Source organism: Melospiza georgiana, chromosome 6 (assembly GCF_028018845.1).
Source record: "Melospiza georgiana isolate bMelGeo1 chromosome 6, bMelGeo1.pri, whole genome shotgun sequence".
Lineage (NCBI taxonomy): Eukaryota > Metazoa > Chordata > Aves > Passeriformes > Passerellidae > Melospiza > Melospiza georgiana.
Genome location: NC_080435.1, coordinates 19239277 through 19263411, shown reverse-complemented (window position 1 = coordinate 19263411; position 24135 = coordinate 19239277). Strand labels below are relative to the sequence as shown.

General features: G+C 42.6%; 1 long non-coding RNA gene across 1 annotated transcript in view; it reads left to right on the top strand.

Moving 5' to 3' along the window:
• LOC131085232 (uncharacterized) overlaps window positions 1–24135 on the top strand; it is a 291057-nt gene that overhangs the window by 189099 nt on the left and 77823 nt on the right. The window contains exon 11 of the long non-coding RNA XR_009114613.1: window positions 22120–22225. This is a non-coding gene — a long non-coding RNA (uncharacterized LOC131085232). The remainder of the gene's footprint in view (window positions 1–22119; window positions 22226–24135) is intronic.

Below are 24135 nucleotides of genomic sequence, written 5' to 3'. Positions count from 1 at the left end.
AATTGAAAAGTGAGTTTGAGAGACATTCAGACCATTAATGGATTTTTTTAAGGCTTAATTGGTATCAAACAAGATTTTAGTGAATACAGCCAAGTGTGCCCATCGCATAGTTAAACGAGCAAAGCTAGCATTTAACTGAGAGAGACTCTCACCACTGTCCTTCATTTTCAAGAACTGTTCTTACACAGGGTGAGAGCAGAATATCAAAGCAGTCCATGTAATGTGCAGTCACTTTTTTTTTTTTTTTTGAGGTTTCCTTCATATGTGTTTCAACACAGTGCTGGCCACTATTAAAGCAATTAATAAAGAAATACAGGTGAGAACAAAGCAATTGTGCAACAGTGAATGAAAACCTATGTGGGCCAGGATGCATTGCCTGAAAAGGAAATTTAAAAATAATTCCCAGCAAATTGGAAAGGGATTGGATGGAGCAGCTGACCAGCCCAACACACAGAAGTGAGATTTATAGTTTACAGGCAGCCCTTTTGCCTTAGAGGATCCTGGAAGTTTTTTGGTGTCTCATTTACATAACAAAGGCGGTACAAAATCAGCTTTGCATCCGGGGGACTGCACAAGCCTTTGATGGGGAGAGGTGTTGGGAGCAGAGACTGCTCTCCAGGCCCCTGTCAGAAAATGCTGTATCTCGGTGAGGTGCTGCAGGCCCACTTTGGGCTGGCGAGATACTGCTCTCAGATGTCGTTGCCTCTTTGGCTAACACCAAACAAATGTAAATAGCTGTTCTGCTTCTTCAGAAAGTCCCACCAGACAGAACCTAGTTTCTTGGCACCTTGTCCTGCTCTGCCTTTCATTTCCCAGGGGATGAAGTGGATTCCTCTGACACAAAGCCCCAGTGACAGTGAGTGGGAGCCTGAGGTTATTTCTATTGAATTCTCTATTTCTGTGCAGCCCCTTCCGGAGCTCTTGGCTGAAGTGTTGTAGGTTTGCTGGACCACCCTTGCTCACTGTGCTGCCTTTCACCCTTCCTGCTGCAGCTGGCCTTGATTTCCACACAGCAAACTCTTTGTAAAGAGGAGCTAACTTGTGCTGTAAATAAGTAACTGAAGAAAGTGATGATTTGGGGTCTGCAAATTGTGTGTTTCTGCGAGCTATTTGCAGGTAGACAAAATCTCAGCAGTCCTACCTGTGAGACATTTTGTCTGAATGTGGGCCTGGGAGGAGAAGGACTCCTGAAGAGAGGCATTAGAGGAGGTTTGAACCAGAAACAGAAGTGGTACCACCATTTTAGTATTATTGGTAGAAGCTGGGAATCTGGAAGCTCCAGTATAGTTCTATGAACAGATTTAAATGCATTGTTGGCTCTGGGTATTTCATTTTATGTTAATAATATTAAAAGGAAGGAAACAGCAGTACTTTGAGAGGACAAAGAGATTTGTGCTACAGCAAGGTTCATGCCAGGCTGGTGCTTTACTTGGAAATGGAAAAGCACCTTCCCTTAACAGTGCACAGCCCCTGTAAAGAGCCAGCCAGCAGTGGCCTCAGCTCTCAGGGATTGCACTGCATTTGCTGCCAAATGTCTCTCCTTCCCAAAAGTTTACCAGAGGGAATGGGGTAGGTAGGACAATATCACTGTTGCAGCACCCCCAGGTGAGCTGCCAGCCCTGGCTATCCAGTCTGTAAGGATAGCCCTGAGGAGATGCTCCAAATGCCTTTAAATTTGAATCAGATATTTTGGTGCAATGCAGGGTTTGCCATGCTGAGGTCCTGCTCCTCACACAGAGCTCCCCATTGCCACCACCAATGGGAAAAGGAAGCATAAAAACATATTAAAGAAAGCGTGTGCACAAGGAAAAGCAGGTTCATTCCTTGCCCAGGCATTCTCAGCTTCCAGTGGAAGCTGGCTTCAGTTCCCTGTGGAAAACCTTGCAGAGTATTCACCCAGGAAGGCAGTTGTAGGACTGTCTTGATGATGATCCCTGGCTAGTTCATTCTGAGGAAATATTCTGAAGAAAAATGCAATGCTTGGGTTTCGTGGCTGTATTTCTTGACTTGGTTCAGCATTTCTTCCCAAAAGTTGCAAAAACTTTACTGAATAATAACGAATAGGAGATATAAAAAAAACTTTAAAAACCCCAGGCCCCAAACCCCCCAAACGTGAAGTAAGTGAGCTCAGTTCTCCTTCACAGAGGAACTGTGAGAATTATTATTCTTTATTAAAAAGAAATTCTCATTGGAATGCAAATTTTGATTTTGATTATCTGTCACGGCCTGCTTTGAAGTTTTTCAGACAAAAATAAATATCTCCATAACAGAGAGGATTATAGTAGTCTTGTTTAGAATCATCTGGCTAAGAGTGACATCTAATCTCAGAATATATAAGGTTTGAGGCCACAGAGACTTTGAAAAAGCTTGACTCTCTTATGTTTTGTAAATTTTCTATAAATGGTTTAATAAGGTTTTTAGTTCAGCCCCAAAAAAACAAGGACTAAAATATTTCCATCAACCATATTGTTGAGGAAATATAAAAGAGACATAATTCAATTTAAATAAAGCTGTAGCTAGGTTATATCATCCTTATCTCAGTAAAAAGTATTTTCTTTTACAATCCCAAATAAATAAATAAATATCTGTGACTCGGCTTTGAAGGCTTCGCTTGGATAAATCAGGTTTTGGCAGCTCTGTAATTCATGAAACAATACCTCTAGCTCCACTGGAATGGGAGTGGGATGTTTCAAGCTTTATGATTCTCTTCAATTCTGGAGCGTTAATGGGGCTATTTGTAAAGAAAGAAATATAATGAGTTATCACAAAGCACAGCAAGGACTCTAGAAAGGGGCAGCCTCCCATCCATCACCCATTCTAGCGTATTCACAGCAGAACAGGGCCAGAAATCTTGAGAGGGCGATGGGGAATTTTGCTTTTACTCTAACCTGACTTTCACAAATTGTGATGGGCCTGGAACATTATTTTCTTTACAAAATGACCCCAACCCGATCCTAAATTCAAAGTGTGAGAGTGTGTGACACAGGTTTTTGTGGAGATTTTTTTTCTACAGTCCTCTACTTTATGCTTGGAGAAGACATTTTCTTAATTAAGATTTATTTATGAAAATAAAAATATTATATTATTTTTATCTGATATAGAGGCTAATTCAGGATGCTGACATTGCCATAATTCTGTGGCACCTTCTGGTAGGGCTATTAGTAAAGTTACCTGTCATTTCCCTTCTCTTCTCCTCTATTTTAGAAGTTTATTACTAAGTCTTGAAAAGTTCTTACGGGTTCACACTGCCATATAAGCTGGGAACTAGAGAGCAATTTTATTTTGAACCTTTTAAACAAAAGGCAAACCTACACTGAGCTGTGGTTTTGGTTTTTTTTTTTTTTTTAATTTTAAGTGACGGAAAAGCCAAACAGAACCAAATTCTTATCTGGTGTGTGCTGTGATGTATCTGCAGTCCTGGTCTCTCTCATCACACTCAGAATCCCTAATGAACCCAAAGAAGGTTTTGAGTGAATATGGTTTTTAAGAAGGACTGAAGGTTTTGCCCCAAAGATAATGAGATAATTAATGTATTTCATAGTGTAGTTCAGAGACGGTGAAGAGCTCAGGGTAATGAAATGAAACACGCATACCAAAACAAAGGGCACAGCAGGAAATAGTCTGAAGTACATGATAATCAATTTTCACATTATAAGCTTTTACATCTCTCCTTCCATATATCCCATTATAACAGGGCCTGTTGCTTATTAAAAAGGAAATTGAGATGTCACTAACTGTGGAAGAGCAGATCCTCAGGCAGTAGAAATCAGTCTACTGCACTGAAGTCAGTCATGCCAGTTGTGGATCTGACTCAGGATCTTTTTGGTGTGATACACCAGTTTTAATCTGCAATCTAGAAGTTTTAGTCTTAAAACTTTGTGTTTTGAAGGTTGGAAGACTAAGGGAGGATTTTTTGAGTTTTACAATGCAGATGCTCTTACTAGCAGCAGAGTATTTAGGAAGAGCAGAAAGAGTGTCCTGCCTTCTTCTGATGCTCAAGGAGTGATGCTGGGGTGGGACCCCCCCCAAGAGCACCGTATTTACATACTCTGCACTTCCCTTCCCATAGGAGCATTCCTTCAGTAGTGTATTTCCAGAGTCTAGGAGTGTCTGGGTTGGTACCATCTGGCAGGCCTTGGCAAGGGAAAAAAGACCTTATAGTTCTCTCAGCTTGCCTGTGGGAGAAATTGTCTGTTGCAGACAAGGAGGTACATGAGGGAGATATTGTTTTTGCAGCTGAAGTGTTTTTTCCATCTGAGCATGGTAAAAACCTGTGAATTTCTTGCAGAGCCCAATGTCCTAAATATATGCACTAAGCCCTTTATAGAAAGCGTAGCTCAAAGATTTTTACTGCAGCATCTCTCTGTGTGAGAGCCTCTGAGCTGATGCCCCTTCTCCCCAGGTTACACCAGGAAGCAGAGGGAGGCATTCCACCACTTACAGCAATCCAAAGGTGTCCTGAAGAGTTTTAACATTTCAATAAGGCGCATCTGAGATGCGACCCTGTGCAGTGGTACCTGGATTGTCTCCTTCTAACCTTGCTTGGTTGTCCTCCCAGGATTCACACCAACTTTGTCCTTCCTTTTCTGTCATGCTACAGGCACAGCCAAATCATTGCAAAGTTTCTCTGTGACTCCAATGCTTGTAGGACAGTGCTGAGGGTTTTGCTGCCCAGGGTGTGATTAGGTGGCATGCTCATTGATCTCCTGTCTCACAGAATTTCTGCAGAGCTACAATCTTGACCAGTATATTTTTCAGTGATGAGTCCCGTGTGTTCTCCAATGAGAGAATTATTTTGAAACCCGGGCTTTATGGGATTATGCTCTCCTACAGTATACAGGTATATCAAGCTATACATGAGAGATGGCTTATGTGCTTTGCCTTGTTAGCTATCCCCTTAACAATAATGAAAAGAGTCTCAGCAGGCTTTCATCAGGTTCATGGCTTCACAGAAGTAAGGAAATTCACATGTGAACTGAAAGGTTACGGCGAAGTATTGAGCATGCTGCATCATTTTGAGACAGCAATTTTACCATGTGCCATGAGACCAAGAGTGTGATAAAAACCGATGGGAAACACTTGGTTTTACAGCATCATGAAGCAGGACTTGAGGGGCCAGTGCACTGTGGTCTGTAGAGTTGCTGGCAATAAAGTGCTCTGAATGATTCTGTGTCTGGAATCCTGCAGAAGGATATTGGAAAAGCATCTTCCTTCCATGGCCACCAAGGCTGCTGCTCTGGATAGGTGACATGAGCTAAAATGACTCTTCCTCCCTTAGAGCAGCAGCATGAGAACTCATCTCCCTTCTTGCTAGTGCCAAAAGGCTACAATTTGCAAAACTGAGAAATTACACAGGTTTTGGGCCTGTGGAGTATTGTACTCCATGTACCTCATACTACCAGTCTCCCTGCAGCACCCTTTTATTTTTCTTTCAGGAAAAAGAACGTTGAATTTCTAGTGGCAATCACAAAATTATTTACTGTCCATATTTCACTTCACAATAACCAATGCGTGCTGGACGATTTTTGCAGTTTTGCTACTGATGCCATACTCAGTATGACCAGGTAAGAGAAAATGCAGCTCTTAACTATTTTAGGGGCTTTCTTGCCCACAGCATCTCACTGACCATTTTCCTGATCTAGGTGAGGAGGATCTAGTCCTCTTAGAGTATTGGAAGGAACCAAGAACAAGAGTGGATCCCCTCCTGTGTCAGAGGAAATGGGTCTGGCTCTGTTTGCCAGCAACCAGCCTTTTAGACATAAAGTTATGAAAGGTCTAAAATGCTTCTATCTGCAGTGGCAGAGAAGTGAGGCCATATGCTGAGCCACCTGGTTCTACAGAGGAGCTGCTTGTAAAGCCCCATGGCCAATGAAAGGAGATTGTTCAGGTGGCTTTGAGAAGGAGGCAGCCAGGATTGCTTTATACATTTCTCAGGCAGAGGAAGCATATTAAGCCTACTGAAGAGAGATTTCCAAGTCAAAGTTTTATCAGTCACTTGTGTATGTGTGTGCATATTTATATATGTATATGTGGTGCAACTTCCCCCCCCCGTCCCTTGCCTTGGGAGAAGTTTTTCTCCTTTTGAAAGTTTCGAGGTACTTTCAGGTACTTGTGGGATAAGAAATGTAGACATTAAATGCAGAGGATATTCCACGTCCTTTGATTTATAGGGACTAAAATGTAACTTCTGGCTGCAGCCAACATTCTGAGGCAATTGCATAGTACAGAGGGGAATAAGAAAGTGCCTTAGCTCTTTGCCCAAATGCTGAGGGATTGAGGCTTCTTAGAGGTGCTGAGTAGGAGTTGAGTCTGGATCGTTTGGGTTTTTTCCTTTCAGACTTTGATTGCCAGGGTTTTGAATCTGGCCTCAGTAGTAGCCCTCATGTTGTCTCTGCAGAGATCACAGCAATGCTCCCAAAACCCTCTCAAACAGTCCTTTGGGGAGTGTCCTGCTGTTTGGTGCTTTTCCAGACAATGCACAGCGACTGAAATGGCTTTTTTCCCCAGTTCCTTGCTATGTGCCTCTGTCCCCTCCCACAGTGTGGCAGATGAGTGTGTCTGAAGAGGTGTTTTAGAGGTGTGGGTGGGTCACTGAATTCTGGGCTCAGGCAAAGAATAGCCCTCAGTGGCTTGGCACTGCTCTGGCTTGTTAGAGACCAGGTGAGTCCTGACACAACTCCACATCAAGGCCTTGCCACCTCCTGAAACCTCAATTCATGATCTGGACAAGCAGCACTTAATAAGTCTCATATATATAATCTGGGGAGAACTTCATCCTGGTCACCTGTGAGTGCTCATTCCTTGCCCTTTAACTGCTCCTCAAAGGGGCAAAAACTTCTTAGAAGCCCCTGTCAGACTCAGAATGCTGAACAGATGCTGCTGCTTCTCCCCTGCTCTCAGAACATTTGCCCCCTGTTGTATGTGTACACACAGAGAGCACACAAAATAACCTGTGAGGATGCTGTGGTGCAGTCACAAAGCAGAACTAGGAAATGCTTTCCAGGTGTGGAGGCAAAGAGAGGTTAGAAGGAGGAGCAATGCAAGGAGATGGTTCCTGAGACAGGGACGGTTTTCACCATTCAAGGAGTGGCCAAATTGTTCTTCCTGTGGCAGCAAAGGCTGCACCTTTCTTGCAGTTTGGGGAGAAGCAGTGGTACCACTCAGCCTTCAGAGGAAGGAGGTCAGCTAGAAAAAGTTTACTCAGGGTGCAGGAGGGAAAAAAATCCATCTGTCTGAGTGGACTCAGTAGGGTCTGGGGACCTGCCACTCGGTCAGACTAATTCTTGGCACTGGGCTGGTGTTGCCAAGAGCTCCGTTTTCCTTCTGTCTATTGTTGCCAGGAGGATAGAGGAGAGATAAGGTCTGAGCAGGGCTCTGTGTAAATGGCCCTTCCTTAGCGTCTTTCAGTTTAGCTTTCACTGACTGGGGCCCCCAAAGTACTTAGCATGAGTAAAGTTTTCAAAAGCGTGAGTAATTTAGGAGATTAAAAGGCATTTTCAAAAGTGTCGACTTTTCAAAGTGCCTAATTTCCAGCGACTTTCAATGAGGTTTGGGAATCTTAAATCATCTGGTTGCTTCAGTGAATAGCACTGTTGATTGCAGCGTAATGCATCATCAGCTGGGATCCTGCTCGTGTCAGAGGTCAGCGCTGAGTGACTCTCAGGAGGGTGTGCAAATCCCCATGGCTGAGAATCCAGGGAATCCAGCCCCTTCCCAGAGGTGCCTTTGAGAGCACAGAGCTCCTCTGAGTTTCTGGGCTAATTGCAGGGGGATACTGTAGGAGGAGTTCACTTAGGCTCCCTTTTAAACTGTGGTTTCATCAGGTTTTAGTGACAGGTGCTGAATCAAGTTTTGCTCTGTTCAATTTGTGACCTTTTCCCCCTTTTCTTAATTTGTTGCATATAACTTTCACTTACATCTCCTGTTTTGTGGTGGGAGGTTCTCCATATCTATTATTTTTAAGTAACATATAGAGATATAATTTAATGTATGAAAACTCTCTGTGTAAAAATCACAGGTTTCCTGTGCTCGCCTTTGGCCTTGGAAAGGGTCATGTGAAGGACTGACTCAAACTGCAGGCTCACAGAGGGAGAGAAGAACATGTTTAGGAGTAAGAAGGGCTCAGCATTTGCATTTGGATGCATGTCTTAGGGCTTCAGAGCTCTTTAGACTCCCAAGTGGAGCAACTTCGAAGTTCAAAGCGGTGTGATTTTTGGCAGGTTTTTTCCCTAAGACTTCTTCAGGGCATGAAATATTCTGCCCTCAGTGCATGTACATAACTCTCATTGGCCTTAAAAGAAGTTACATGCCTACATCAAAGGAAGGATTTACCCCATAATGATTCATCGTGAGCCTGACAGGCAAACACAACAGTGAGAGCTCACAAGCCAAAGCTCCTGAGCTATGGGGACGGCAGAGTTCAGATCTCTGCCAATCAGCCACATTGCTGCTCTGATTTTCAGCAGTTTTTATTTTTTTTTATTGTTTTACTGAGGATCAAACCACGTGTGATCCATCTGGTAGAAGAAATGGCAGGGCTTGAGCAGAGGAGATAGCCCCTTCAACATCTTATGTGGGAGTAAACCAGGGTCAAATTAAATTGTGGTGGTTTTTTGCCTGGAAAGTGCATCTCCTTATTCCTGGTGCTGCACTGGAGACACAGAGCCATAATATTTCAAAGCAAATTAGAAAATACCTTTTTATTAAATGTGATTGCAGAAAGTCCTGGGAAGGAATGTGTTAATGACTGGTGATTGAATGCAGTGGTTTGCAAGCTCTAAGCAGCTTTAGTGTCTCCTACCACAGCCCTGATTTAAAATTCATAAATGCTAATCCTCCATAATTTACGGTTTAAAAAGCAGCCCCACTCACAGGCCCTGTGGCTACAGCTCTGTCAGAGTAATTATGCCGCCAAGCTGAAATTGGACTACTAACTGAGATATTAAACAGGGTAGGAAATCCTCTTCCCTGGCAGCCTACCCAATTATTCCAAATAAGCAAACAGATTAGTGAGTAATTTTCCAGTTAAATCTGGTGATTGGTGCCAGAATTGTATGTTAAATATTCAGAAGTAAATAGATTAAAGATGAAATGTCCCCTTTTCTCAAGCTTAATTTAGTGTGTATATTAAAACTTTTTAGGGGGGAAAAAAAAAATCTCCATTGAAGTGCAATCCATTTGCTTTGAAAACAGAACCTTCCCTGGCTTGTTTGCACTTGGGGCAGCGCGTTCATTAGCTGGGGCACGTTGTGCCGAGGGAACCTCGTGCCACATTAGCCACAGTGTCGGTCCTGCTGCTCCTTTATCCCTCACCTTGGAGGAGCCTGCTGGGTGGCAGCGCTGTGAGATGCACGTGGCTCTCTGGGGACCACAGGGACAGGATCCCACCAGAGCGCTGGGACACGGGGCTGCCCATCCCCATGGGCAGGACAGCAAAGGGTTTGGAGGGATTAACAGTAAATGTGGGCATTTCTCATGCATTCTGAATTTGTTTCTAAATTCAGCTGGAATTTCCCCACTGATCGGCCCAGGCTGACTTTTTTACCTTTCCAAATACTCCCGGTAATACAGTGGCTGGGACCCAAAGTAGAGGGAAGATGGGGGCAAAAGGAAGGAAAACATGGACTGGATGCCCAACAGACACAGGCAAGAGGCAGGGGAGGATGTGGGCAGCTCATCTGGAGCAGCCCAGGAGCACAAGCAGCAGGTCTGTCCCTCTGCTGGCCTCACACCACAGGCTCTGCATGGTCACCTCAGGGAACTGTGCCGTGACTGGAGAGTCAGGCAGTCTTCAGCAGCTGAAGGGAGCTGAGCTGACACCTGAGCCACTCCAGAAAGTGGCTGTGGTTTGTGCCCCTCTCAGGAAGCAGGACCAGCCCCTCTCCCCAGAAGGGCTGCCATGATAGGGCTGCACAGGCCTGGTTGTTTGCTGCAGGGACTATAATGGCAGACCCTGGGAAGACCAGGTGGTGCACACTGCATTTTAAGACTACAAAATTCTTTCTCAAAGTGAGTCTGAAGGAAATGACTTTGCATTCATGGATTAAAGCAAGGACTTGAATTGCTGGAAACACACATGTACATTTCAATATGCAAGAGCACTAAAGGGAAGGAAGCTGCATTTGAGGAGCTGGAATTGTTTTAGCACCTGGTGGAATTTGCCTTGAAGTTGTTTCAAGGATCTCAAACACTGTGAACAATGTTTTATGCCGTTTCTAGTGGATTTTCTTTCCAGTTGCTAAAAGCTTGTGGTGCTGAGGAAGTGAGCAGTTGTCTTGGAAAGTGAAGTGGAAGGAGCAGGGCCTGCTTATCAAGAGATTGAGGTACAGTAGCCTTGGGGTCAAAGAGCTTCAGACCCACAGTGTTAGTTATAACTTGGTCTCTTGGGCAGCTGAGAGGACCAGTTCATTCTTAAGTCTGAGTTAAATATTTTCAATGTTTTAAATCCTAATACATTCTCTAGAGTGCGAAATGTGGAGTTTTTATGGACTTGCCAGCATTGACTGCCATGCAATACAGAAGGTACATCATCTCCATTCTTCCTGAGAACTTCCAGGGTTTGGTGATGGGACTGGGTCCCTAAGCAGAATACCTTGTTCACAAAAATGCCAGCAGATGTTAGGTTTGACAGGGGATTTAGATCAGCTCCCTCTCATACCTGAGCACAGTGGGCTGAAGGAGGCAGAAGCTTCCGAGCCACTGGCCCACAGATTTGCTTTTCCACTGGGAAGTGCAAAAGCTGCAAGTAGGTAATGCTGAACACATGCCTAGAAAGGATTAGCTGAACTCCTGCACATCCCAGAGGCTTTTCCTTCTGCTGCATCCTCCCTGGAGAGGCTTTTTCACCTCAGCCCTCTGCTGGAATGTGCCTTAAAGGCATAATCAAGCTCATAAAAATTAAGTGGTGTGCAATCGTTCAAACAAAACAAAAGGACCCTAAATAAATTTTATTCAATAAATTCTCTAGAATCACTCCATTTGTGGTTTTTTATTAATGTCAGAACTCACAGCATAGTTTCCCTTTCTCTGTTTCAAGGGGCTGTAGGGGCTTTTGTTAGGGTTTGGGTTTTTTCCACACCGCTACACACGATGACATTTTGGCTTTGAATTGAGAAGAGTTAAAGTCAAAACTACAATTTATTTTATTTTTTAGCTTGTGAACATCCTTTGGATCAAATCTGAAGGCTTACCTGTTCAAAGCTGGAATGGATTGATAAATGTGAAGGGATCCAGGATGAGGACACAGCCCTGTGAATGCCCGGTAGTCAGTTACATGACAGTAATTTTCTAACAATGTATGATTTCTACCTCTCTGATAAGTTCACTTAGTAGTGATAAAGTTGGGTTTTCTTGATTATTCTTATTCTAATGGTAACAAAATGGGGGAATTTTTGGCATCCTGTCTGCACAGATCCTTTCCATACACTCTAGTTGCTAGAACGGTTCAGCATGCGCTGCACATTTCAGACCTTCCCTGTGCTGAGGGAGAGTTGTGAGTCTCACTGCTTCAAAGTGCTCCAAATGTCAGTGCATTCCAAGTACCTCATGTCTCTTGCCTGCTGCCCTGTCCCTCTAACCCAGGGATTTTACAGTTTTTCTAAGTGTGACAGAAGTCACTCAAAGGATGACATTCACAGGCAGGTTTGGCAGTTGGGTCCTTCTTAGCAGAAGCTTTGTGAGTGTCTTGCACAGTAAAACAAAATGTTTTCAGTTGGTTCCTGATCCTTTAAAATCTTCTCTGGATGTATATTGCTTTCAACTTGCCTGTTAGATCTTTGTGGCCAGCCTGAGTTTATGTACATTTGGTTAATTGTTCTGAGGTTGTGAAAGTCCATCACATGGGAGCTAGAAAGTGAGCAACTGTGAAGGAAAGATCTGGAGACAAAATTTGACATGATGGAGAGATCAAGTATCCTGCCTCTGTGAGTGGCATTTTCTGAATAGTCTGAGCAGTCTGGATTCCTCTTACTGGTTTTGCCCATTTTATTCACCTACCATTTAGTGAGTGAAGAATTTATTATTAGTCCCTGGTTTTGTTTATTCTTAATTCCCAGAAGTACAGTGTTTGGTGGCTGTAACCAGTGAATTCTCTGTAGTAAAAACACTGATATTTTTGTCCTTAGAATTGCCTATATTCACTCATTTTTAAAAAAAACTAAAATCTTTCTCACATGCTTCCTCAATGATATCCTGCTACAGTGAGTTCCAAAGGTTAATTATACATTTTGCTCAAAGCTACTTCACTAACAGGATGAGGGTTGCTGGCCCTTTTAAGCCAGTGAACTAAAGCAAACAGAAAAACAACCCACTGAGGCTGCCAGGTTTGTGGGTGGAAATTTGTCTTTCTTGGTTCCTTCTCATCAGGGCAACCTTCCTGAATCAAGCTTCCTCTCAAGAAGATGACCAGACAGTGTCTGCTGGCATCATGGAAACAGGGATGCAGGCAGTGCTTTCATTCTTGATTATCCTAGGAGTCAGTATTTTGGTTTGGAGAAGAGGTTGGGCCAGGATCACCTTTCCCCACTGCTGGGGACCCCTCTGGTTCTCCCCTGGAGAGCCCTGCCCTGGGTGGGCTCAGCTGAGGTTCAGGAATGGCTGGGAATGGCCAGTTCTGTCCACTAATGCATTCCCTCTGTGCTGTGTTTTAAATGTTTCTAAAGTAGAAATAATTTTGGAAACTTGGAATAGAATGCCATGAAAAAAGCGTTCCTTAAAGGAATGAAGAGCATGTAATTTAATCTGTGTTTGTAGCATTTAATCTTAAAACCCTGCTATCTTATGTATTTTATGTATCACTTTCCCTGAAGAAAGCAGATAAGGGCATCCAGTGCTTCAGCAGCTCCTGCCAGTGACAGTGAACCTGAAATGGAACTTTTACGTGGCTGTAAATGAAATACAGGTGGCCAGGACACGCTGTCATTAGCTAAGGTGTGCCATGGCACTGTGAGGGTTTTAAGGGAGCCTTCAGGAGGTGGGTTCAGCAAGGGTTTCCAGTCTCTCTGCTGACGTTACCTGGATGCAAGGACAGCTCAGACCCCGTGGCACATGTGGTGCATGCAAGAGTGCAAATTTTCCACTTTTAAACTGGTTCTGTGCTTACAGGAGGAAAAGGTTTCTAGAATAGCTTTTCTGAACACAAGGCCAGTCCCAGCCAGGCTCTCTTTCTGACACATATGATGTGAAAGATCACTCAAGAGATGAACTGATGTTTGTCACACTGAAGAGACCAGCTTCATATTTCTCCTTGAAACAAGCCTCTGGAGCACTGTTGTGTCTGAAGGCTGATGAGGACAGGTTCCAGGCTCGTGTATCTCCCATTTAAGACATCCCACTGTCCACCCAGGAAAAGAAACCAACTGGTAGTTCTCAATTACCACATAAAATTTATAAGGAGAGATGGTATCTCTTAAATAACTGGGTCCCAGACCATTTAGGGCACTACAGACTTCAATCAGTGCCTTGAAATGTATCTATAAGCAAATAGAGCCAGGAGTGTTTTGTGCTATTAGGCCACTTCAGTGAATCACTTAAGCATTACTTAACACATGCTAAGTCTACTGCACCCAAGGCAAATTCTGAATATGATCAACTCTTTGTCCATAAAATGTCCCCCTCTGGATAATGCAGCATCACTTTATGGCTAAGGGTGATTGCGTGTCTGTCTGTCTCAATGGGAAACAAACCCTGGTAGTAGAGCTGTTGTGCTGTACCTACATTGTTTGTGTGATTGGTCTGATAAATGCATAAATCTTAAATGATAGAATTTTGTAATATACAGTATAACAACTGGCAAGTGTTGGACATTTATTTTCACAAGTGAAGGAGTGACCCATAACTCACATCCATCACAGTATATGAAAGCACAGCTCACTGTAGTACAGCAAGCAAGGAAATCATTCATACACAGGATGTTATTCACTTCAACCTTTCCCCTTTTCTGAAGGCAGTCACCATCTATATGTCTGCTGCTGCATGCTCTGTGTGCTGGCATAGATGTATGATGGCATCACAAAAACTGGAAGGGGAAGAAATGAGATAGGAACAGAAAGGGTGTGGGCAAATGTTGTCTGAGCTGATAGAAATTTAAGTGGTCAGGCTTGACAAGGAGAAGGAAAACTGCAGGGCTGGAGAGTGACTGAGATGAGAAGTGACTTTTGGAGAAATGGGAGCTGAGATAATACCTTTCAGTTCAAAAAAAACATGGGTGACGGCACAGGGTGAGCATGGGAGAGCTGGAAATTAAAACAGTACATAAAATAGAAATGTATCTGATGTAGGGACAACAAAATATGTATCATCCTTTCAATCCTGGTCTGGTTCCTCTGTCATTATTCCCAAATTTGATGCTGTACTTTTCAACAGAGCCTGTATCCTATAGCAATTTCTGTGAAAAATCCCCTTCACAAAATGGCCAGAGAAGCTGAAGAGAAACATTAATATTGGGACTTCATCAGTTCTTGGCACCTTTCTGCTTTCACCAGGCTTGCATGCCCACTGTGCACTCTGCAGAAAGTCTATGCTGTGGGAAGGTTAAAATTAGCTTTAATTGGTTGTATACTGACCACACCAAGCTACCTACAGAGGCTGTGGTCTGACATTTCTCTGCTAGAAATGGTGCCCAGCAAGATGAGCTCTGTCCCAAATTTCCGAACAAGCAGGGGAGGCAAAGGAGAAGGTTTGGTTATTTCCCAAGTGCAATGACTTCACGAGCTTGCCAAGGGACATGGAGGAATCCTGCGTTAGAAGGAAGAAATGTCTCTGGATTTCCCAACCCCCAATTTAGCAATGTAGCTGTGAGATATGCTTCCTTTGTACTTGCATGCTGTTGTAGCAGGGTTGCCATTCCATGGTTTGTGCTTGGTTAGATGGTTTGGGAGATCCCCTGGGAGATGGAGGAAAAGAAGGCTGCAAATTCAAGTAGCTTAGGTAGGAGAGAAAAAGTTTCTTGGTAGGTGAGTTGAAAGCTGCTGGCTTTCTTTTAAGAATAATCACTCTGCAGCTTCTGACAGGACTTAGGTCTAGGTTTCATCCCCACTCAGGTCCTAGCCTGTGGCACAGGTTACAGGTAATAACCCAACACAGCTCAGACACAAGGGATCTCATGCGCCACACACCAGGAGCAGGGGGAGCCCAGATATTCCTGACCTTGATGCTGAGGCAATTTTTTTGTCTCAGGACCAACTTCTTTTGCAGAGAGTGTAACCCTTTTGTCATCTGCACTGTGCTCCCCTTTGTCATTGCACTGCTGGACTCACATCCTTGAACTTTAAGCACAAAAACTCCTCTGGTTTTTTAACTGATGGTTTGTTTGTTTTTCCTCTTTGGTCGATGCTGGGATCAGTGATGTCAACTTGTTCTATTTGCTTTGACAGGAAAATGTTTTCAGAGTTCATTAGGATGGCATCAATTCTAACATTTGGCACACGAACATTTGATGACCTTCATGTGGGGGAAGAAATATGTAGGCAAAACTTCCATCAGTTTGAAAAACCACTTCCACTCTACACCATTCCAATTCCTGAACTGCAGCTTCAACCACAAGTTTTGTGCAGTCCCTGTTTGTGACCTGCCAGTGGGCTCCAAACTGGAGACTGGTTGGAAGCACCTCAGACAAAGTCAGGGCTGAGGCTGCAGCTGGGTACAGTTCTGCACTCACCTGTAGGGCAGGTGCTGCCAGCTCCTTGCTGCTGCTTGGCTCAGCTGCTAGAGGCAGCCCAGTGGAAAGGCAATGGCATCTATGCCTCCAAACACACAACTTTCCTAAAGCTCTCCTGATGGTTCCCTGCAGCGAGAGGATTTCATTTGGCCACTTTGGGCTCATTTTCACCAATTACAGGGCTCATTAAAAGAGCTGGCCCAGCTGGCATTGCAGCAGCTGGGCTCTGGGCATATCCACAGGAAAGGAAGAGCAGGTGTTGGCTCTTCCCTCCTCGGGGTCACCTGTCCTATGCCAGCAGAGCCTCAGTGGGAGGGAAGGAAAATGCTCATGACTTCCCATGGCCTCTGACAGTGAGGGGCCAAGTGACTTCTGCAGGGAAGAAGCCTCCTCAATAGTAGCTGGCCTGAGTCCACCAAATTATTCTCACTGACCACTTCAAGAGCTGTTGACAGCTTCTGGTTACTGTCAGCCAATGGGTTTAGCAAAGACCAGGTAGGAAGTGAGAGCCCATTTTTTGGCCATCATTTGTCCTTTGAGCCTTCTCTCTGCCTTACAGCTGTGTAAGTCCTGCCAAACAGTTCTGCTTCTCCCAGTGCCTGTCTCCAGCCCCTTCCTCTGACCTTCTTAGCTCTTATTTCCTTTCTTTTAGGATTCACTGTGTCTTTATGTTTTTCTCTCATATCCTGTAATCAAGTGAAAGGTGTCTCTGCAGACAGAGGGGATTTGTACTCAGCCTTTGTTTGCTCTTTCCTGACAGTGCTGCCTGCTGTAAGAAAAGCCAAATGCTGCCCATATGTTGCTGTGCTCCCCTAAATTACGGAGGGTGAGCATTTATGGCTGTTCTCACTGTTGCTTTCTCCATACTTTTCTAAATGATACGTTTTCACAAGCAATTACTGAGATAGGCAGTCAGGACTGGTTTGGTAAGGACAGTAAGGTGTGCCACTTAGTGGCCTGCACATAAAAATGGGAGACAGGAGGAGGAGGATGGCAGAGGTTTAATACCATGCCTTGCTTAAGAGAATGTCCTTCAGGTGAGCAGAACCCTGCACCTTGTAAAAGTATGACTTTAATTTTGCCTTTCAAATACGAGCTAAGCAGGTCTGTCAACACATACTGTGTTCTTCCTTGTCAAACCATTTCACTTAGTCTGTCAGCTGTAAACAGCTTAAGAGGCATGTCATTCCAGCATTATTATAGCACTTTTAGATTTGTTTTTAGATTGGCTCTGTATCTGCTCCTGCAAAAGGTGTAGATACAGAGATGACATGGGTTATTTATTGTGTTACTGCAAAATGCTGCTTGCTGTTTTGTGGTAAGCACTGAGCAATTCCATTTCAAATAATGGGCACTGCAGAGTAATAATCCTGTAGTGCCATGGTAATACCATTGCCATACTTTGTCACATCAGTTGTGTCAGTGGAGCAGAGTGCTTTCTTCACTGAGGGTCTCTATGCCCTTGCACTTCATTTGAAGTTATTTTTTTTCCCCAGGAGATCAGGGGAACAGAATTAAGGCATGTGGAGAAAGAACTCTGATCAACAGACTGTACTTTTGTTTTTTTCAAAAAGTTGCTTTACATATTCAAATAAACAGTGTTTAAGCTGTTGATGACAGCTTAACTACTTCATCCCAGAACGTTTTGACAAGTGATTTTCAGAGTTTTGGTTTCTCAGGATTTTGATAACCCCCAAAAAGCATGAACTGAATTTATATGTCACATGTTTAATTTATTTGAGATGCATGTATTATGTTGCAAAAGCAATAAGGACAGGGTGATACACTCCGTATTTATGATCATCAGCTTCTTCACTGTGTCATTACAAGAGGAAAAATGTTCAGAAATACAGAGTATGCAAAGCACTCAAACTTTTTTTGCCAACCAGTCTGGATTGTGGTTTGTACCAACTGTTGGTGCAATTTCCCTGTGGCTCCACTGAAATGCACAGAACTGAAGCAGTTCCCAGGGCAGGGAGCCTGAGCTGCTTCCCTGGTGCTTGTGCTTGTCCCCACGCTGGCTCCCTGGCCATGGGCAGTGGCACAATGGGATGCAATGTTGCCTGGCTTCTGAGCAGCAGTGAAGGACAAAGGTAGATCCAGAAATGGACCTTTCTCCCCAGAAATGCATGATTTTCTGGCTGTGCACATTCCTTAGTACTGTCATCAGAAATGACACAAATGTGTAAACCAATCTTCACTTTAATACCAAACTAGACCAAATACCAATTGCAGACAAAATGTTTTAAGCAAAATTTGTTTAATCTGTTTTGGGAATTAGGTGTTGTCCAGTTTTGGATTGCTCCTTTTCCTCTGCCTCCATTAAAGCAAAAAAAGATGGGGTACACTCTGTAGCTTCCTGGGCTCTTAAACAAGAACTAGGGAAAAACACAAGCAGAGAATTGCTTTTGCGAAGCTCCTAGGCTTCATAATATATTTTGCTCATATTTCAACATCATGCCTCAAAACCTTTTAAATATTACCCAGTATCTGTTTTTTGGTACTTCTGTCATGAGTGCTTGATAGAATCACTGAAATTTAGAATTAGAATATCATAGTTAAGCATATTAGAAGATTGAAAAACCCTCCTTTAACTTATTCAGCACTCAGGATATTGCTATCCTAGTTCTACATCAGAATGCCACTTATTTGATTTTGTAAAGGAGCTGTTTCCATCAGTACTAGGGAGCATATGTCCTTAATAAAGTAGAAGGAGCTATTTTATTTTACTAATTATTACATCAACTTAAAACATGTCAGTATAAATTCTTATTTTATAGTAATGCTGTATAGGTGCAAAGGAAACCCCATGCATTCTAAATAAATTTGCATTTAGTATTTCCTGAAGTTGATTTTTTTTTCTCCTAAATAAGTGGTATTTTGAATATTCTTCACAAAAATCCCCAACCCCGCCCCTCAGAAAAAAAGAAACCCAAACCAAAATCCCAAACCTAACGCAAAATTTGTAGATGTTTCATCTAATTGTGAATTTGTGCTTTTTAAATATTAAAATGTCCTCTAAATTGAAAAAAATCTAATTTCAATGAATCAATGTGCTGACGAGGGAGATCATAGGTGGCTTTTCAGACATTCCAGGGTCAGAGACCCAGGCCAGAGTGTCAGGTGTGATTTGCTTAATCCATCCTTAGTTGCTTCAACTTTCTTCTGATACTGGACAAGTAGCATCTTTCTGATCATTTGGGAGTTTTAGCAAGTATTCAGTGTCTGACTAAATAGTCTTTAATTTGGCAGATACAGTGGAGTCTGCATCCTGCTGCCTTGGGGAGGTGGGAGACAGGACCAGGCACCTTTTGTTTGGTTTCTCCCCAATGGAGAGGGGAAAATGGGAGGAGACCTGACAGCTCCTGACAGTGAGAGGGAGATGGAGTTGCCTATTTCAGGAAAAAAATAGCCTATTCTACAAGAATGAGGGGCTAGGAAGACAAAAAATAAGCATTTTCAATATACTACAAACAAAATTATCTGCCAAAAGGGCAAGGTAATTATCCTAATGTGATTTTTGACCAAGATAAATTCACATTATTTTATAAACTGGGTAACAATTTGAATCTTATGCAAAACCTAGAAATAAATCTAAAAAATATGATAATGTAATAAAATTGAAATTATTAGCAGTCCAAGTGGCATACTTGAGGCAGTAAAACCTTTTAAGTTCCAATGGAAAATAGGCTAGTAAACCTGGAGTAAGTTACTCCACTATAATCACTTGATAAATAGCTACAATGTTTGGAAGAATTGATAGTGTCATTACAGCAACATCCCTTTTTATAAACAGCCTGGTGCTGATTTGATTCTAATTGCTGCCAGAGGAGCAGTATCAAAGCAGTGCTGCTCCAGCAGTGTAACCTGTGGGGTGAGCAGGAGCTGAAAGGAACTGCCTGGAAATGAAGGAAGCCCAGGTTCTTCAAAGGCACCAGTTCTAATTCTGGGAGTGATGGAGGAGGGCTGAGCAAATTTGGTGCTGGGAGAAACTACAGAGGAAATGCTTAACGAAGGGAAAGCGTGGAGTTGACAAAACAGGCTCCTCTGAGTGCACAAAATAGAGGGAAAACAGTGGGAGAAGCGGAGAGGTTTGGATGTGAATGTGTGTTTGATTTCTCATCACAAAGAATTTCCCTGCTGGGCCAGTGTGGCCCTACTGCAAAACTGCAGATATGGCCTCCCTGGTTTCAGGCACCAAAGGAATAATTTTTAAAACATTCTTAATAATTACAGCATCTTTGCTTAGTTGTGGGCACTGCATCCACCTTTTTCCCATGAATGCACCAAAAAAATTAAGATTGCTTCTGCAAAATGTATCTTTAACAATCCTCTGGTTTTGCACTACAAATCCTGGATTTTACCCTCCTTGAGTATGGAGTAGGTATCAGCATTGTACTGCTGGCTGCTATGATGGTTGAGGGCAGTAAATTTACATTTGTGTGGAAGAAAAATCAGAACAAATGCTTCTAGGCTGGGTCTTCTTCCAAAAACTAACAAGAAGTTGTCTTATTTTGGGAATGGTAGGAAGAAAAGCAGGGCTCCATAAGGAGAGAAGAGGAGGAACATGTTTAATAGTTCTGTCATGTTAGCAACAAACCCCAGAATAAACAGAAATGCCAAGGGGAGAGGTATTCATCTTTTTAAACAAATCATGTGATAAGCTTCTCCCATAGACTGGGGACTAAGTGACATATGCAAAATAGCTTATTGAAGAAAAAATTGCTTCAAGTGGGACTGAATGGCTCAAGAGATTAGTGATGGGATAATAGCTTTTCTCCACTTAAGTGGTAGACCAGTTCGAATCAATTCCAGGTCTCTAGAGACTGGAAGGTGTTCCTATCCTGTGACTCCTCCGCAGTTATTTGAAATGATCTTGTGGTCTCAATCCCATCCTTAGTTGCCAGAAAATTATCCCCAACCCAATCAGCACTGAATTGCTTTGAGCTGACTGTTGTATCCTCCCCATAAAGATGCACAAATCTGTGTGTGGGAATGGCAGCTGTTTTATTTAGCACCACGTTGCTGGTCAGAAATATTTTGTCTCCCGTGGAAAGGACAGATTGCACAGCAGAAGAGACAACTTGGAATATGATGCAGTGTAAAATCCTTCTTTAAATAACGCCATGGTTTGTTGGTTTAATGTAGATTTCTTGGGAGGACAGGGCTACCTTTGGACACTTCCAGCTACTTCCTCACTTGCACCCAGAGCCTGCTTGTTAGCCTGCAAAGGCTGTGTCATGTCTTTCCCCTACATCCATGTAAATCACCGAGTAGGGCCACAACTTGGAAAACAGACAGTGGTCATAAGGAGCAACTAGAAAATTCAAACTGGTGGTTTGCCCTCCAGGTTTTTAGAAACATCTATTTAGTGTGTGAAGCTGGACCAGTGAAGTGATATTAGGGACATGCCACAGTATAGCAGCTCAGAATCTTGCCTATCAGTTCTAGTCTGTAGTATTATAACAACTGAAATAGCAGTCATTGATTATTCTGCATAATGCAAAGATTAAGCAAACAAGCAAGAAGCAATTCTCACCCAGATGAGGATGATTTGGATCTTTTAGTGGCTATAACAGTAGGTCTAGAGCTAGTGAACCACAGCAGAATTCTTATTACCCAGTGTACCAAGGAAAAAAGAGACCGGGGGTTGTTAGAGAAGAATCTCAGCAGTTTTGTGTGTATAACTGCTTAGAAAAAACAAATAGGATATTATGACAGTGTAAAGGAGTTGGAGAATTGAAATCACATGGTTATAGTCACATTTTCTATAAAACTGGTGTGGTACAGAATCACTTGCAGGAGAAATTTTATTTTTGCCTTAACGCAGACAGCTGTAGGTTTAAGAACGCTTATCAGGGTGGAAGGCTAAAGGGGTTAAGGAAATAAGGCATGGCAGAAGTGACCTATGGGAACTTTCATTATTATATGGAGCCTTGATGAGTGAAATGAGAGGAATTGCTCTCCACCATGAAAGGCTGAAATGTCGAGGGAGGAACTGCAAATTAATCTATTAAGAATAAGTAGGAGGCTGAACAGTGTGACTCAAAAGGATGGAAATATATGGAATAAACTGCAATGTAAAATCACAATGATTTCTAGACCCAGTTTTAAAGACATCCATCTACTATTTTTACCACGAAACAGGGATTTCTGTATGTGTGTATATGAGAGGCAAAGTTTAAGCAGATTAAATTGGTCTCTTTCTTTTCAAGTACTCCCAATATTTGTAATGACCAAGCCTGAATGAGAAGTTGTGTTCTGATTTGTGTGACTTTAGCCAGAACAATGTGTCAGGAATTTTTCTGATTTTTTTTTATAAGACACACAAATAAAATGCCTCACAGGCAGTTTTCTGTGTGAAGGTTTTCCTGTTTTGCTGTGACATTTTTAACTGAATTTAGTGTTTGTAAAAGGTACTATGTGATGACATTGTGTAACTGAAAGCCTCTTTTTATTGACAGGTCATGAAAACTCAAGGCTGGAGAATTTTCTCTGTGTCAGATTGCAGAGTTACACCCCCCACAGCCTGAAGGAATGAACTTCCAGGAGGAAAAATGGTCCACATCAGTAAGTCCAATTTGATGTCAAATGTCGCTGCGTGGTTGTTTTCAAAGAGCTCGTATCTGAAGGATGTGGAGAGAGGCATGAAAAGTTACCCAACTGCCAGGACCACACATGTTATTTAATTTGTTCCCCAGCTGTGGTTTCAACTTTCTGCAGTGTCAATGCTTTGTCCACTAGTGGCTGGAGTGAGGCTTGACCCAGGTTACCAAGTGAATTTTGATGGAGCTGATAAAGCAGCAGGTCCCCAGCTCCCCTTGTGGTCCTTGGGAGGTGAGGTTCTGTTTGCTCAGTGCCAATCTTTAGGTCTCAATGTTAATCCTTTCACAAAGCTCATGTAGTTTCAGACTTCTACCTTTCCCAGCTTATTATAGCCCAGGAAGATGAGATGTGACTATGCTGAGATACAACCCCCAGTGATGGCACTTTATAATTCTGTATAACTGGAGGATTGCTATTGTAGGCAGAGAAAAAGGCAATAAAGCAGCATTGATATCCTGCCTGCCCTCTTACAGGAGTTATTGAATCAAACCTACCAGAACTGCCAGACAAACAATTTGCAGCTGCAGTCTGAAGCCTGACAATGACACAGAATCAAAAAGAAATAGTTGGAGTGCATGGGCTTGTGAACTCCTCTGCGACCCACCACAGCAGGCTCCCTAGGATTGTTCTCCTCTTTCTGGTCCTTTGCCTGTACAATTCCTTCTCTTTCCCTCCCTTTTCCTCTCTCCCATTTTCTCTCCTACATCTTGCCATTTTCAGCTTTTCACACCTTTTCCCCTTCCTTTTCTTTCTCTCTCTCATTGCCTCACTATTTCTTCTGTTGCCTCCAATACACCTCTTGCTTGTTTTTACTTTGCGAGTTCGAGTGCTCTCCCGTGTTTCTCATGTCTCCCAATTTCTCATTTCCCCAATTCTTTCTTGGTTTTGATTAATTTAGTTCCCACCCTCCCCAGTTTCCCATAGTCTTTCACATCCTCCCTTCCTTGCTATACCTTTTTTTCTTTTTTGTTTATCTTTTCATTTGATTGTTGAAACCCATTGTTCCTTCTTTTCCTGCCAGTTCTACTACCTTTCTTGAGCCACATTTAGCCAGTAGCTGAGCTCTATGCTGCTCTTACCCCTCAAATGGTGAGGATTGAAACATTTCCTGTGCACTAGGATTTCCAAAGTGTCAAACCAGCTCAGCCAAGGGAAACTTATGTGGTTTGGCTCTAACATCTATGAAGAGAGATATTGCAAAAGCCAGCATAACAGTAGCACTGACCAATGCTCTTGGGCTCGTCACCCTGCTCTTGGAGTTGGATTCTTATCAAAGCTTATCAAATTAATGGGTTCTGGATCAGACCTGCAAGTAATAGCACCCTATCAGATTTCTGTCCTTTATTTCCATAGAAATCTCAGTGCTCTTGATTTCTTCCAGTTTTGCTTTGGCTCAGGACATTATGTTTGGTTTGGTTTTTTTTTTTTTAATAATTATTCTAAAGTACATATAATTTATATAGGTGTCAATGAAAAGGCACCATACTATGAAATATATTCAAACTCATATATATGTGTATGTATGTATGTGTATATATATATGTATGTATGTATGTATGTATGTATGTATAAAATTCCTAGTTTTTGGGTGCCCATAACAATTGTCTAGTATTTTGGGAAATCTTTTGTCATTCCCCTTCTTCTCTCCTAACCAGTATCTAACCATTAGCCTTCTAAACTTTAGATGTTCAGTCATCTAAATGGGTAGCAGGAGTGTTGATAGTACAAAAATCCTATTTTTTAATCTTTTTTTTACTCATTCTAAGTTACAAACTCAGTTTTTGAGGGTATTTTCAGTTAATTTGTTTTGTTTTTATATTCCTTCATTTACTTATTTTCTCTATTCCCTTTGCCCATCAACTTCAACGTGGAAA